Source organism: Pithys albifrons, chromosome 7, assembly GCF_047495875.1.
Source record: "Pithys albifrons albifrons isolate INPA30051 chromosome 7, PitAlb_v1, whole genome shotgun sequence".
NCBI classification, from domain to species: Eukaryota; Metazoa; Chordata; class Aves; order Passeriformes; family Thamnophilidae; genus Pithys; species Pithys albifrons.
Genome location: NC_092464.1, coordinates 24,753,103 through 24,769,737, shown reverse-complemented (window position 1 = coordinate 24,769,737; position 16,635 = coordinate 24,753,103). Strand labels below are relative to the sequence as shown.

The 16,635-nt window shown below is 40.9% G+C and overlaps 1 protein-coding gene across 1 annotated transcript in view; it reads left to right on the top strand.

The window, feature by feature from the left end:
• Window positions 1–509: 509 nt before the first annotated feature.
• Window positions 510–16,635, top strand: part of CALCR (calcitonin receptor) — a 139,163-nt gene continuing 123,037 nt past the window's right edge. Inside the window, exon 1 of the mRNA XM_071560020.1 lies at window positions 510–745. The gene's annotated coding sequence lies outside the window, so the exon portion shown is untranslated. The remainder of the gene's footprint in view (window positions 746–16,635) is intronic.

The following is a 16,635-nucleotide window of genomic DNA, read 5'->3' as shown; positions in this document are numbered from 1 at the left end:
CGCGATGGGACCAGAATGGTGGCTCAGGTCTGAGGACCTTCTCCGAACGAGAAGACTGGGTCTCTGGCCAGGCCCCTGACACTCGCAGGGTTCGCACTCCTGCGAGGCTGCCGACCGAGTCCGGCCGGCAGCGGTCAGGGGACCCCAGGCGCCGCACGAAAGGGGGAGGGGGGGGGGGGGGTTGCCTCCTCCGTGGGGACGAGGGGAGTGCGGGGGACACGCCCCAGCCGCGCGTCCCTCGCCCCCGCGCTGCGGGACGGCCCTTTCCTCAGGCAGTATGTCGGCATTGCCTGCGGCCCCCGCTCCTGCCCGCCCCCGCAGCGACGGCTCCGGCACGGCCGCCCCGCCGGCATCAGCGCCCGGGAGCCGCGGGGAGGCGGGGGCGGAGGAGGTGCTGCCGCTGCCGCCGGGCGGGCTCCGGCCGCCCCGCACCGACGTCTGCGCGAAGCCCCGCCGGCGCCCGGGGTGGAGCGGGGGGTGGGTGCGTCGCGGGCGAGAGGAGGCAGATGCTGCCCGAGGCGGAGCCCCACTGGAGGTGCTCGACCCTGGCTGGTGCCTGTCCGCCGTCTCCGGGACGCGGGGACCCACCGGGCGGGTGTCGCGGAGCGGGCGATGCCATGAGCCCCTCCGAGGAGTGAAGGGGCGTCCGGGCTGGGTCGTGGCGGGCTCCGAGCCGCCGTGGAGGTGGCCCGAGGTGACGGGAGGCCGGGAGAGGTGCCGCTCCAGCGCCGGGAGCGCTGCCACTGTAAGTGCAGCAACTTCGCCTGCCCTTGCCCAGGCACCGCCGCAGAAGAGCCGCGAGTGTCCAGCGAGCGGCGGGGAGGGGGGTAGTGGCGGCTCAGACCCTGGCTGGCAGTGCAGCCAAAAATAGGGGGGAAAGCGGGAGTGCGTTGTCGGAGCTCCGACCTGCAGCGGCGGCGTGTGCGCTGCCACCCCAGGGGAAGGGGCACAGGACGGACGGGGCACGGAGTTTCTGCTGCGGCTTCTTCACAGGCGAACAGGTCGCTGCTGGTACCGTATCGGTTATAGAGAGCAGCTCCTCTCCGTGCTGCAAGTACAGGGCGCTTAAATGACACCTGAGTCACTCCTCTGTGCTTCTCAGGACGTCGGATACTATATCCATGTTAGTTTTCATTGCTGGACCGATATCTGTACTTACTTTGGCATTTCGCACCGCAAATGTAATAAACAACATTAGTAGGTTTCAGAAGATTGCCATTGATGACGGTAGATTGATGTATGAGGTTATTTACTGGATGCATCCAAGTACAATATAGTGCCTGCCAATTTTGTCTTTAAATTGCTATATTGATTTTATTCTTGTGGGCTTCTTGACAAGGTTAATGTACTTCATACTATGCAATGAAAAGAGAAAAACTTCTAGCTTATTTTAGTTACAGGATGTCAATTGCGACTGAAATGATGAATGAAAAAAATCATTCATAAAAAGAGTAAATAGAAAGAAAGATGTGTATCCCAAAACCTCTTGAAGTCAATATTATCAGTATTTAACAGATGCCTTCCTGCCAAGTTTTGCATACACTGGCTACCACTTGAACTTAAGAGTAATACAGCATGAGATATTCTTTTCAGGACTGTGCACTTTAGAGTTAAGTAGTCTGGATAAAGGGAGCTTAGAATGAATTAATCAAGACATCACATTAAAATGCCTTTGCTTTTTTTATAGTCACTGAATGAAATTAAGATCTTGCTTCTGCTCCTTTTCCCCTTCAGTGGTTAAAGGATAATACTTGGGGGAGAACCTTTGTGTTTGGTCAGTGGAAGGGTCCCTATGCTGCTCTAGGGCTGAATGTATCAGGGCTGACCAGGATAACATTTCTTTGCTACGAGCTGCTCAAACTGCAGGTGATTCTGATCTGAAGAGGGAATTTAATTTCCCACTCAGAATCCTAGGCATAATTGTCAAGTAGGTAAATTAAATGCAGGAGAGCTAATACTTCTTTTTAATTTCTTCAGACATATGATTACCTTTGCCAGTAGGCAACTTTTGCTAAGCTGCTGCTCTAATGTTTACTATAGCTGTCTTATGCTGATATGAAATAAATCTGAATTAACTAAAACATTGTGTTTCTGTACCTACTGGCATGTAGTGAAGTATTCTGACTTTGTAAACCTTGAGGAGATGTCGGTCCTGTTAAGATCAATGGCAAAATCCCAAATAATCCCTCCGTATTGAGTGCAGGGCTTCATGGTAGGTTTTCATTATTATTTATAGTAAATGACTGACAACTTTAGTTAGAAATTCAAGTGGCAATGTTTAAATTTGGCAGGGAATGGCACTTCTAACAAGTCCGCATAATACTGCTTTAGAATCATTATGGATAAGAGCCACACAGGTTTTAATACTTGTTGAAAAACTATATAAACTGTCTTGTGCTTTCAAGGGGAGTAGGCAATTCAGATTTGTTTTATACTTTGATTTTTATTTCATCAGAATGGATCATGAACAAGTTGGATTGCAGTTTGAATATGCACCATATTTTAACAGTATGGGGGAATGTTGCGAGATTACCTTGCTTGTGTCAAAGAAGTTTACAAGTAAACTGCCAAATATTTGGCTTACTATAAAAATGCCAGCAAACAATCAAGCCATGTTACAGTTTAGTTCTCTGCAGTTCCTAAGCTTTACTGGGAGATGAAAGAACAGAAGCATCTTTTCTAAAAACCTCATTGAACTATTACTGAATTATATATTCACAAGAATAATCTTAATAAACTGACTGGAATCTAGTTTAGCAAACTTTATAATTTTTTTTCATATCTACATCTGAATTACATTATTCGTGGTAGCTCTAGCAGTATGTACATTAAAGGAGTACTAAGATAGGATGTAAACTTGGTGGCTTTGATATCCTTATTATCTTGAGGTAAACCTGTAGCATGGGGCTAGAAAATGGCTATAATTCAAAAGGAGGTGTTTGAAATGTCTTTCTCTTTCTGGGTTGTCTACGAAGTGGTGAATTACCCCTTGACAATTAGAAAATATTTTTATTTTGATGGTTTGTCCTAGAAACTGAACACTTCTGCAGGCAATGCCAACTGAGTTTACAGACATGTTAGGAGATTGTTTGAGTCAAGATGAATTGTGTCTTGTCTTCAAAGTTGTCTTCTCAGAATAAAGCTGGCAATTAAAAATATCTCTTTTAAATACATTGAATGCGTCTGAAAATACAGTCTTCCCATTCCAAAGATGTTGAGGCTCCTCCATGATTAAGATTATGCTGAGATACACTTTTAAAAGAAAAACAAACTAAACTTCCATTTTACCTTTTTATTAGTGCCTGAAATGAGCCTCCATATGGGCACAGTTCCCCTTCAAAGGTCAACTAAATTTTCTGCTTGTGGTTTTTTAACAGTGAAATATTTACTTAGTTTTCAGTGCTCAAATAACAAAAGATGCTGTAGTCTGTGGCACTGTTTAGAGCTTTATGGAAGAGAGAGAAAGGTAATCAAAGACTGAATAAATTTATGGAGTGAATTAGCCATTTCTTCTTCAGGCAGCACTGAGGCATGCTCTAACATGAGAAAGCTCAAGTGACTGTAGCATCTCAGCTATGATGTATGCAGGTGGATGACTCCATTTCTGTTAGTCTTGATTTCCCTCCAGCTGATATCAGTAATGAGTGTTACCTGCTTAGAAAAATCATAGGTAGCTCTACCAGTTGTATTTCCTTTGTTTCTCTGCAAGTTGTGTGTGCTAGAGCAGTTATCTGTAGCAAATGAAACTGTCATGATTTAAGTGAACCATAGAATACCAGGTTGGAGAAAAGCCCAACATGAGCTGGTGATGTGCTCTTGCAGCCCAGAAATCCAGTCATGTTCTGGGCTGCATAGAAAGAAGCATGACCAGCAGGTCAAGCAAGTTGATTCTCCTGCTCTACTCTGCTCTTGTGGGATCCTGCCTGGAGTGGTGCATCCAGCTGTGGGACCACCAACATAAGAAGGATATGAATCTGTTAAAGCAATTCCAGAGGAGGGACAGGAAGATGATCAGAGAGCTGGATCACCTCTCCTATGAAGATAGGCTGGCAGGGTTGGAGCTGTTCAGCCTGGAAAAGAGAAAGCTTGAGGGAGAACTTATAGCAGTCTTCCAGTACCTAAAAGAGGCTTAAAGAAGGCTGAACAGGGACATTTTATAAGGGCGTATCGTTACAGGACAAGAGGTAACGGCTTCAAACAGAAAGAGGGCAGGCTGAGATTGACTAATAGTAATGAACTGTTTATGATGAGAGTGATGAGACACTAGAACAAGTTATGGATGCCGGATACTTGGAAGTGTCAAGGCCAAGTTGGATGGGGCTTGTGATTTATGAAGAATTAATGTGAACCCTACAGGCGGTTTTTAAATTTACCCCCATTATGGTGCAGGGCCAAACTGGTGGTGCTGTACACTGCCTTCAGTATAGAACTTGTTCGTGTCTCCCTTTATTTTGCACAAGCTAAATATTTTGAGCAGAGGTCAAAACCTGTGGTTTCCTCCATCTTTCTTTTTTGATATTTGTCTCTATTCACATAATCTTAGTCTGTAGCCTGTGTTCTGCAGTCTTAGTTACCTGTAGTTGTGCAGGTGCTTCATCATGAAGCCCTTCTCTTACATTGTGCTCCCTTTTCAATTTTGAACCATGATGGTGTAATTTGCCATATGTCAGACAACAAGCAGAAGGTAAGCATCTTTTAATGGAAAAGTTTGATTCCTCACAGAAGAGGTACGAATTCTGACCCCTAAAGGTACAGCTCTTTTTATGTTATGAGCTGTCATCTCCATCCATTGGATTAAAATGAACATCAAAAGATACAAGATGATCATTAAAATGTCACAACAATCTCTTTCCAGACTATACTAGCATCCTGAAAGAGATTGAGCATTTCTTACTCTTAAACATGCTGCAACCAATCTCCTCCAGCCTTAAATGCTGAGGGACAGGAGACAGAGGATGTTCACACCTTCACTGCTTGGATTGCTTAGAGAAACTTCCTAAAGTTTCTTGGCTTTGGTAGAGTAAGGTATCTAAGACTGATGAGTTTTCTCATGGGAATAAAATTTGGATCTCTCCTGATAAGAACTCCTCTGTTCTCACCAGTCAATCCAGCTACTAATGGAATCCTCATTTTGTTTTGGCTCCAAAACAGTATGGGAGGGGGACAGTAGGTTTACCGCTGTTATCCTCAGCTGTGCTGTTGCTGCTGCTGCTGATGTGGAAACACTATGAAGGGTGAAGGTATGGGATGCAGAAATTACATCAACTAACACAAAATTTAAAGAATTAAATGTATGGCAGGAAAAGGAGAACTCAGAGATGCTTTGAATTGCTATATGGACTTGAGCATTCAGTGGTGGAGGTGAACTTCTGGAAAGTTATGCTACAAAACACCTAATTAAGTAATAGACAGCACTGTCTTTCACTCACATACATTTTAGCAGAGAAAATCTAATTTACATTCCAGTGTTTATTTTGCATATGTAGTATATTGATAAAACATCACTGATAGTGGTTTGATTGATTATAAAGCTGGATTATTGAATCATAGTGTTTTATATTGCAACTCTTCCAGGAACTCTAACAAAGGAAAATGGCAGACAGGATTCATGTGAGGCTGATTCAAAGGGTAGTTTAGTCTGACCGATTTATAGCATCTCTAATAAGTCTTTGGCTTTGCTTCAGGGTGTTCAAGAATGTTGAGTAACTGAAAGAATTACCCATAGACACCTGATCATGGGCTCCTGACTGTGCAGAGCTATAGTACTTGTAGTTTAGCAAATCCTTTAAGCCCTGGTCTCGAGAAAAACTCAGTTGTGGGGAGCAAATTGTGTGAGTGAAGACTTCCTTTAATTTTCTGAAGGCCAATTCTAATACTACAGACTGCTGAAGGGCTTGACTCTTTTAAGCCCTTGAGCTGTTTGTGTTACAATACAGTGTTTTTCTCTGTGTTCAAATGTTGTTAAGTACATTTTGGATTGAAGCAGTATCAAGTAATAAATAATAATCATTGTTACCATATGTTCTCACAGATAAAGCAGACCCAGTATTTTCTACTGAGCTGTTTTTTATAGCATTTTTCATTTTTATTGTTTCATGGTATTTGATAGTGTATGCCTCCTAAAGACTGAAGTAATTTCAGCACTGAAAAGAAAACCTGTAATTTTGGATTTGTGTTTAAATGCCTGCTGACTTTATTGGCAATCAGATCTGCAGTGTTTTTAAGGAAATGTGTTTATCCCATGAAATGCCTGATGTAATCAGAGATCATCACTGGAAAAATCTGTAGGTAGTCACTGTGTAACTTTATCACTTCTCTTTCATCTGTCACTCAGAATAATTCACATCTGAGATTTACATGCATGCTAAAAATCCAAGCCCACTCCCCAGTATTTTGTCATTGCAGTAGCTGAGTTGTCTGCACAGTTACAGAAATTACACAAGTCTTTGTATTTAAACTACCAGCCTACTCTTTAATAAGAAGAAAAAAAGTGGAGCTAAATGGTCTATAGTGCATGAGAAGTTAAGTGAGGTTAAGCCAGAAGGAGCTATGTATGCACTGTACGCAGAAAGGGTCCTGCCTCAACTGTAGACTGAAAGTATCTTCAGTCTCTCACAAAATATTGGGATAGTGTTTTGTTAGTAGCAAGGCCTATAATTTATCTAGCTTTGTAAATACCTTGCAACATGTGGTCAGTGTATCATTTACTATAATCAAATGTTACAGACATTTGATATACCACATCAAAGTATATGTTTGATGAGAGGCTTCTTCTTGAAGTGATGAATTGTGGTTTTCCACTGATGTGTAATTCCACATGGAGAAATCACATAGGTGTAACATTTAAAGATACTTATGCCAATTACTTCAGTGTAGAATTTTAACAATTGTGCTTCAGATCATATTTTTTCTGTTGAAAATGTTTAAATTTATTTTCAAGTGAAAAGGAAAGATAGTAATGAATTACAGGATTTTAAAAAATTAAATCTAGATTTTACTATAATTATAAAAATACTTGTGCCAGTGAGCCAAATTTCAGTTCTGTATAAAAATGCTTTTATTTATATTAAGTACTATTTCAATTTTTTAATAATATAGTAAATGTCTTGTACTCAACAATGGACATGATTTGGATGGAAAAGGATACAACAGCCTGGAGGAGTTATTGGGAGAGCACACAACCTTATTCACAATGCATACTTATTAAAAAAAAAAAAAGGAAAAATTAAATAACTCTCTCTACCTTCAATCTGTTGAATTTATTTGGAAAGTTTTAGCCATATAATTTTCATGGTGTCTGAAAATCTCCTCCAGTGCAGGATATATTGCTTTGCTTATGTTCACAGGTTCTGGTCGCTCTTTTTCTCTGAGAAGTTCTTGTGCTACCATGCAGCGGAAAATGGACTTGGCAGTAGACAGCTTCTGAGTCAAGGCTGAACCTTCTACCATTTGTGTAAGAACACACCCACACATGTACAGCCTGGATCTTCTAGAGCTTTCATTTGTAGTTGCAGTTTTGAGGTAGTATAAAGCAGTTTATGCTGCCTAAGTGAGAGCAGATATAACAAGCTTAAAGTACAAAGGAAGAGCAGGAGGAGGTTTCAGACATGAAAGAGGGATACTGGAACTGGAATTAGGACTTAGCACTGAGGACCAGTGCAGTGTGGAGTTGGGGGCAGAAGTCATTTGAGAAGGACAAGCTTGTGCAACAAGTTAAATGCTGAGGGACAAACTGATAACTGAAAAACACTGACATTTCTAGAAAGAGGCACTTAGAGGCTACTTGGGGTAGGAACTGGCAGGACAGCACATTATGAGGAAGATGCATTGGAAGAGACAGAGTTCCCCTACCTCCCTTCCCCACTAAGTATACTGGAGTCATGAAGCCAGGGAAATGAGGTAGTTAAGAAAGGGAGAAACTGAAGGCCAGGGAAGAAGATTGGAACTGCAGTGGCAGAAAGCTTGGAAGGAGCTAGGTCTGACTAGGAATTGTGACCAGTACTGAAAGAATGAAGAGTAGAAATACATGAGAAGAAGCAGCTAATGTATGAAAGGAGACAGAAGTAGAACAGAAGAAAGTTTGTAACAGGGAAGCTCTGGATGAGAGAGACAATACCCTTTACAATTCACTAGTCATACATGACCTGCCAGAGTCTCACCAGTATTCTGGCATCAGCACACATCTGTGAAGATTTCTGATGAGGTTTTGTTTTCCTTCAGGACTGAAACATACAGGATGTCAATCTGCCACAACTGTGACCATTTCAGCCCACTGAACTTTTACAGCAGACTTGAAAGGTTCTAGTCTCTTTCATAAGCCATTTTCACCATGTGTAGTTAAAACACTGGTGCAATGATCTTAAGACAGTTGCACTTATTCTTCCTGGGTTTATTGTGCCAAGCTTCAGAGGGTAGGATACAGAAGCTATCTGAAAAACTACTTAATTTAAGCAACTCTTCTTAGTTCATGGCATTCACTGTGTGAGCAGGATTTGCAGACTTAGCTGTGTCTTTATGTTCGCTGTCTTTATGATAATCTAAATCAAGTTCACAGACAGAATCTGGAGAAAATTTTATATTCTTCATCCAGAGAATGGCAAGAAGTGTAGACCTTAAAGGAAGCCTCATTTCATATACAGGTTTGGTTCATGGAATCAGTTTTTTTGCTGGACTTCAGGCAAAGAAGGAGGAAGATCCTCTGTTTCTTATATTTTGTACAGAGATGAGAAGATTTATGGATGCCTATAAGGGAGAAGTTCTGAAGCTGACACAAGAAATGTGAACAGATAGTTGGAGGGATTTGAAGTGTATGGTTTCAGAGAGAGTAGTTCTCTGTTCAGCAAAGTCTTAGGCAGGCTGAGTACCTACTGAGTCCTTTGGTGTGAATCAGCAAGCTGAAACTGATTATAAAGGACTGGTTTTGCAGAGGAGAGTGGGGTGCTGGAGATTTCTAGTAGGAGAGGTAAGAATGAACTAAAAGTTCGTGGAGGACACTTGAACAACATAGAATACCACTAGAATAGCTAGAGCATAAAAGATGCAGATCAGATGAGAAGACACCTCAGTAATGGTGATGACACACATACGTGGGTCAGCAATCACTCAGTGTGCATGATCCCAGAGAGAAGCACCAGCCACGTTCACATTAGAAGCATACTGCATAGCCACAGACCCAGCAAACTGCCAGTGAGCACTGAAGTATCATAAAATGAAAAACAGGTGTTTGAGAAGATGTATGCTAAATACTGCAAAGCAAAGTGAGGAGATTAAAGCCAAAGAGTTTGCAGCTGAAGAATGTCTCTGGGGAAAACAGCCAGCAGCAAAGTTTCTTTAAAAAAAAAGTTTATAGTGGTGAGACATACATTTTTTTCAAATAAATTAGGAAGAAATAGTCATAAAATCAAGCGTCAGTATTCGTGTACAAGTTTCTGGGACTGACTTCAGAAAAAGTTGAATGTGTGGCACAAAACAAGGCTAGTAGGATACAAGAACATTTATTCTACGTGGATAAAAGTCCAAGGATACAAAGAAGCATCCAGATACCTCTATAATAGACATTCCTACTGAAATAATTTTGCATGTAAATTTAGCTATTTAGCTATATTTAATTATAAATATGTTCAAAGTAGCAAAAACTGGAAAAGAATATGTAGCCTGGCAAGTCTGTGTAATACTATGTTTATGTGTCTGGTTGAAGACAGAGGATGTCAAATACTTGCTGCAGAATCTGCCTACAAGGCAGTACTAGAAATGCATACTACACTGTGGTAGCTATTTCTACTGCAAGCCCCTTGGCAATGAAGACATTAATTAGAAAAGTGAAGGAGCCATGGGAAAGGCTTACTTGATGATGGCACTAGAGAAGAAAAATGATAGGGTATTCCATGTGTGCATTGATATTGGAGATCTTTAAGGTGATGAATTGGGAACAAATCAACACAAGAACAATCATGCAGTGAGACAGGAACAAAACAACCCACTCATGCTAAATGTCATCACTTCCAGGCCCTCTCTAACAACCAAATTCATTATGTTAGATGCATAGTTTTGTACTAGAAAGTCAGATAGGACAAGGACAAGAGCTAATTAGTGCCTTCCAACTCTTTATCCAGAAGGCAGTGTTTCAGAAAAGACTGCTGGTAAATTTTCTGGGCAAGATGCATGGAATAAGAAAGGTCTTGAAATAGCAGAATGTCTCACACTCTTACCAGAGTGAATGCCACTAAAACCCAGTAGTGTTAATCACATGATACTTGGGACATTTCTAAATCACAGTCAGATCCAAATCATCAGCAAGCAGATGAATTATAACAGTTGAGCACTGGAACAGATTGCCCAGAGAGGCTGCGAAATTTCCATCCTTGGAGAAATTCAAACTTGCCTGGATATGACCCTGAATAAGCAGGTCTAACTTTGAAGTTAGCCCTGCTTTGAGCAGAGGCTTTACTAGGTTATCTCCAGAGGTCCTTTACAGCCTTTTTTTTTCTATGACTCAGGGAATTACTGTGATCTCAAAAGGAGGCATCCTAACACAGCCAAAAATGGAAGAAAGGAAAAGGGCTGAAAGCACTGATCTCTCCAGAGGAACTGAAACTCAGGGTAGGGTCAGCAATTTACCTGCTAAGTAGCAGAAATCACGTGATCTCTATAAGAACTTGAAGGAGGAACAGATTTTTATGTGCAATCAAAAAATGGCCTAGGAATTTGAGAAAATATAGGCCGTTTACCTTGAAATAAAAGGCAACATTCCATGTGAAAATCTCTACAGAATGTCCTGCAACAGCTGGGGACATTGCAATAGTGATGTACATGGCAAGATTTATAAAAACACAAGAAACTGTCAGCTATCTTTTCAACATTTTTTTGTTCCATGTCTTATTGCTTCTTCATACTTCCTGTGTATAATATGCTGAGCTACTGAAAGCAGATAGTAAGTTTTTGGAGTCTTTGATTAAGGAAAAGGGTGCAAACCCATCAATGCAGCATTAGTTCCTCATCTGTGGAATCACGATAATGCTATCTCTCACCAAACAGCAGTAGTTTGCAGGTTAGTTATTTGTCAGTGAAGCATTTATACTGCCGTAATGAGAACCAAGGAAAAAGTCATGTAAAAAAAATGAATAAATCTGTCTACCATGCAAGGTTTTATGTTTGTACAATAAATGAAATCCAGTGAATACCAGTGATAAAGTATCGAATAAATTTTCATTCAGTGGGCACTGTTCATCCTTAAAAACCCAGTGAAGAAAGATTTGAATGGGAAGAGAAGTGTGAGGACAAGCAATTAAAATTGTAGTACTTCTCCTCAAGAAGGCTAATAAAGGTTGTCCAAGTACCTTGTAACTTCAGAGTTATCTTTATAATATGGACAGTCTTTAATCATCTTACTTTATTACATGAATTTGGTTTTATTAATGTATTTCCAGGAGACACTGTATGACATAAGGACACCAGTGATACACAAACACAAGAATGAACCGTATGTTTTTCTTTAAAAGATCTTTTAACATCATTGAACACAATTTTTGCTGAAAATTTCATCCATTAGTAAAAGCAGAGGTGGAAAGTGAAAACAATACAGAAAATTAAAACCTTCAGACTGCAAAAATATTTCAGATAGCTAAAGCTATTATACTTAAAATACTGTTGAGAGCTAATACTGATCTCAATGCCACTGAATACTTAAAGCTCATCAATCCTAAAGAAGGTGGCAATACAAGAAGCAGTGTTCAGGTTTAATGCTAGTCCATGAAGAATGTCTGTTTTCTCTGTGGATCATTACCATTAGCCTTATAAAGGAGGTGCAACTCTTCTTGATACTTTGATGCCTTTTAAGGTATTTTATAAGAGCAGATTTTACACACTGCAAGAGAAATTAAGTAGTGCTAGAGCATGAGTTAGCACTGGAAGCACTACCATCCTGCCAGTGAGACTAAAGTATGTGAGGAGTAGGTTTTTCTGTGACAGCAACTAATAGAAAGTGTGATCTGCTATTCCAGCTAGTTAGAATATGGGATACTGTCAAGTATCGAAGATACTTGTTTACTGTACTTAAGACACCTAGAGTTATCCCTAGGATTTCATACCTGTTGCAATGTGTGTATAGCCTAAAGAGAGGAATATCATACTGGTGAAATACTTTTTGGTACACTGACTTCCTCAAAATCTACTGAATTCCAAAGCAATAGGATTATGTATGACAGAACTCCCAGTTAATAGTAGAAAAATGAGAGAGAGACTTTTGGACTTCACTATTTGAGAGAGGGATCTAGTTGAAAATTCTTTCCTCTTTCTCCTTCTTGCCTAATTTGTACACTGTTACTCCTGAATAGTTTCCTCCTTAATTCTCTTTGATGTTTCAGCAGGGTATTATCTGAACTCCTTGGGTATGGTCAAAGCATGAGGGTGGAAAAGTTGAGAGGGTGGATTTGGTGTTCTTAAAAGTCAGTGATTTGGATTTTTTCTTATGATTTTATTAAAGCAGCATTTCACAAACTAGTCTTCATAGTATCCTCTTCCCAAGTGAACTTAAATTTTTTAGGCAAACATAGCCAGTAAGAAGCTCTGCCATACAGACAAGAAAAATGTTGTACTTCTCAAAGTGCTGTACAGTCTAACTTGCGCGATGTGACTTTTCCTAAGAGGAGGAAAAAGAGTATCTAAATTGTTTATTTAGGTAGAATTAGGGATTTCTGTAGCTAGAAGGATGCACTCCTAAAGTATGGTCTGTGTGCATGATGCAAATTCCTGTCACTCTGAAACAAAGTCCCTGTCCCATCTGCTTACAGATCTTATTTTGCCATCCTGCTTAGAGCCAGTCTGGTTGACTAGTAATTAAAAACACACCCTCTTTTGCATTTTTCTTCCCATAATTTCTGTTTTCTTGGGGCAGAACTCTCTTTATTCACGGATTATAAAACAGTGTATAATGGGCATTTCCATAAACTGAAATCACTAGCCTAAATTTGTATGCTTAAATCAGTGGTTATGCAGACTGAAATTAGAGCATCTATCTTTTTACGCCTGGAAGTAGAATGGTAAAATACAATGAAAATACATGCCAAAATTAACCTTCTTGGTGTCTAATGAGGAGGCTGGACTAATCTCAGATACACCCAGCACAGAGGCTGTGTGTGGTGGCCTCCAAAACTGTAATAAAGGCAAGATAGATGCAGCAACCTTTTCACTTTTTCTGGCCAGCAAATATGTGGGACAGGGATATGCCTGTTGCAGCAGCGCTGCTCCAAGCCGTGCTGGCTCACTCAGAAGTGATGTTACCAGACTGATGCAGCACCTAACATGAAAGACTGCAGTCTTGCTCTCCCCCCTTGGTGCTGCTCTCAGACGGGCACACAATCACCCACTCTCAAACCTGGCCCAAATGTGGTGGCTTGTCCCTCCACTGTGCAGGCACGCTCTGAGATTTTTGTAACACAGTTGTTCCTTTTGAGAGACACAGGCTCGAAAGCTCTGTGAGCGAGGATTTAGAGTGGGCTTGACCTGCTGACACCCAAGTGCTAGTTGAGCATAAATTATTGTGCTATGATAATAAGAATGAAATAGTAAAAAAATAATAGCAGTCTGATGAAGCAGGCAGTTAGAACATGAGAGTAGGCTCACTGTGTGTTGATGGATAAAAAGCACATCTGTACTATTACTGTACTATTACCACATCAGTTACTGTACTATTACCACATCAGTTACTGCACCAAATACTTCTTACAATTACAAAAAGGAGGATACCCTTAATAGGCATAGTGTTATTTCTTTTAAAACTCTGTAAACCAACTCTGTGATCCCTCCATATATCACACTGTTGTTATATTAAAGCCTTAATTCTTAACTTGAAAAATGTTGATTGATATGAAGTCCTCTTTGTACTCTCAATGTAGCAAACAGTGACTATAGTAATAAAATGTGAATGGGATCTAATGCAAAGACTTACAGTCTGCTAATATAATTAATGTTACTTTGCATTAATCTGTTAGTGAAAAAGAATCTAGAGATGGTAGGTATAAATGTAATCCACGTTTCTTTCAAAGTTTAACTCTGCTAAATTAGTATAAATTGGTCCCAATGGTAAACGAGAAATTGTCCCTCTGTTTTGTTAGTCCTCTGTAACAAACCATGCAAGAACTGCACACTTTTCTGAAGGTCTGTATTTAATCTGGGAGACTTTATAAACTCACTCCAATTCTGCAGATTTTTCTGGTAATTTGCACTCCACAGTTGGAAGGGATGTTAGACATAAATGTGCCTGACAGTTTCCTTCTAGAAAGCAATATTGTAAACAAAAAGGAGACCCAGCTGAAGTGGCCAAACAATTAAGTAACAGGGCTGAAATAATCTCACAACACCGGGAAATAAAACTCAAAGCTGAAACCTTTTTTTAACTTTTCTTTTTGACCAAATACAAAGCAGAGCCCAAAGTACAGACTGATTTTCCCTTAAAGGACAATACTAATTTCATCCTGCTTTCTTGTGTGTATCTCTGCATATGTCTGCATCTATTGCATACTTTAATTGTTTCCAGTGGGAAGCCCGTACAATGCCTGTTTGCCTAAGAGAGGAGAACAGTAAAAAATGGTGAACAGATTGTTAAGATGCAGTCTTCTCATCAGGAGTATAGGCAGCAGGACAGAAAGAGTTAATAGGAAAATACAAAGAAGAAATAGTTATGAAACATGGCTATTGCTGCTGCTGCTTCTAGTCCAAGAGAAAAAGAGAGCATGAGAAAGCTGGCAGAAAAGAAAGAAATGAAAGAAAGCATTTGGAAAACTCTGAGCTTGAGGAGCGTAGAGAGCTATTAATTTTTTTATTATTATTTTTCACAGTTTTAGGGAGCTATTCGGCAAAGCAGGCTTTTTCAATTTTCACAGATCTACTTCACCCACCTATCCAGGTCTCTTACTGGAGGTTGATGAGGTGCCCGGTAGGTGGCATCCTTTTAACACTGCTGGTATCAGTTGGCTTTTGGGGTTTTTTACTTAAAAGCGTGTTTCCTGCAGAATTTAAGTGGATTATCGCAGAATTGGCACATGCAGAAGTTATATTGTTGTGAGGACATTAAGTCAAAGATCTCAAATTTGGTATTCCCAAGCTTCAAGAAAAATCTGTATTTGGGACTCTAAATAGAAGAGAGAGAGAAAAAAATGCATTTTCCCTCATTGGTTCAGAGCAAGTTTATGAGGGAGTTTGCAACGTGCTTCATGTTCAAAGCACCTACTGAAATCACTTCTGTGGTTCCTAATGTGAGGACTCTGGTCTAAATTAAAGACTCGTTTTTGGAACACAGTGATTAGGATATCATGTTTACATTTGAGCAATTCATGTCTGAGAGTGTGACATGTTATCATCTGGATTTAATTTGCCTCTATTACATCTTGTTCATTTTTGAAATGTGTTCATTTATTTCTTCCTAAGAAATAATCCTCATGGTAGCTAGGGTAGTCTGTACAAATCCATCTCTGCTTCTGTGTTTACATATAAATCTGCATATGAATGTTGTCATTGGATATAGTTTGAATAGGCATGTGTTGGAGATGGCGATGCAGGAATGGAGGAGTGCAAGAGACCGCCAGACAGAATTTGACGTATGGAAGGTCCAGGAGGACCATCCCGAACCCTGACTGTGACTCCATATTAAGGACTTTCTCTATTACTACCCCCATTTCCTTTTTTTCTTGGGTTCATGTTGCCTCTCTCTGTTCCAGAACTTTCCCCAGGCAGGCAGGAGCTGTCACTGAAGGTACAGCTACCATTGGCCGGCTCCCTCTAGGGGGCGGTCCCAGCCCTGCCTGTCTCCAGTCCACACCCCAGTTCACACCCCCTCGGTTCTCTTACCCAGTAGTTTGTAGCGGATTTGCATGCTCCGCCTTAGTTCCACCCCCTTTCCAGAACCTTCCCTATCCCAGGTTATATAAACCCCTCACTCCCTTAATAAAGTTGGATCAGCTCAGATCTGCGGATCAGCTCTGATCTGCGGTTCAGTTCAGACTGTCCTTGGCTCCTGGGTGTTTGTTTCTTGTGCGAGGGCAAACCTTACCTGAGGCCTGGGAACCCTGCGAACGACAGCTCAGCAGGCAGTCTGCGAACCCCCGTCGCTGGTCTGGTCCCTTCCCAAAGAGACCAAGACTGCGACAGGCATGTGCTTCAGAAAGTTGCTGTTTGGCACAGGACATCAGTATCAGGTCCATTCAGTTAAAGCAGTGCCCCCTCTGAAAGCACATAGATAATTCACAAACTGATTGCAGGGGGAAAAAAATCCACGCAAGGTGTTTAGGAATGTGTAGTGGATCAGGATGCTGAGCAGCTGGAGATGTCTTGAGAAGTGTTTCCAAACATCTGTTCAAGTTGAACAGCCTCCTCCTGGTCTGCCTACAGGTTCACCTTGCTTGGATGAGAAAAGTGGCAGAAGTTTGTGCCACTTCATTGTGTCTGGAAACAACACAAAAAAATCTTAGCCACTGTCTAATAATACAGGATCTGAAATAAACATACTTGATAGCTGAACAAGTCTCACTAATGCTAAAACCTTTGCACAGAATAGGATTGACAGATCTGTATCAAATGGAACATTGACTGTAATTTTTTGAAGCATTTTTCTCCAAAGGACTACTCTGAAGTTTGTGAATT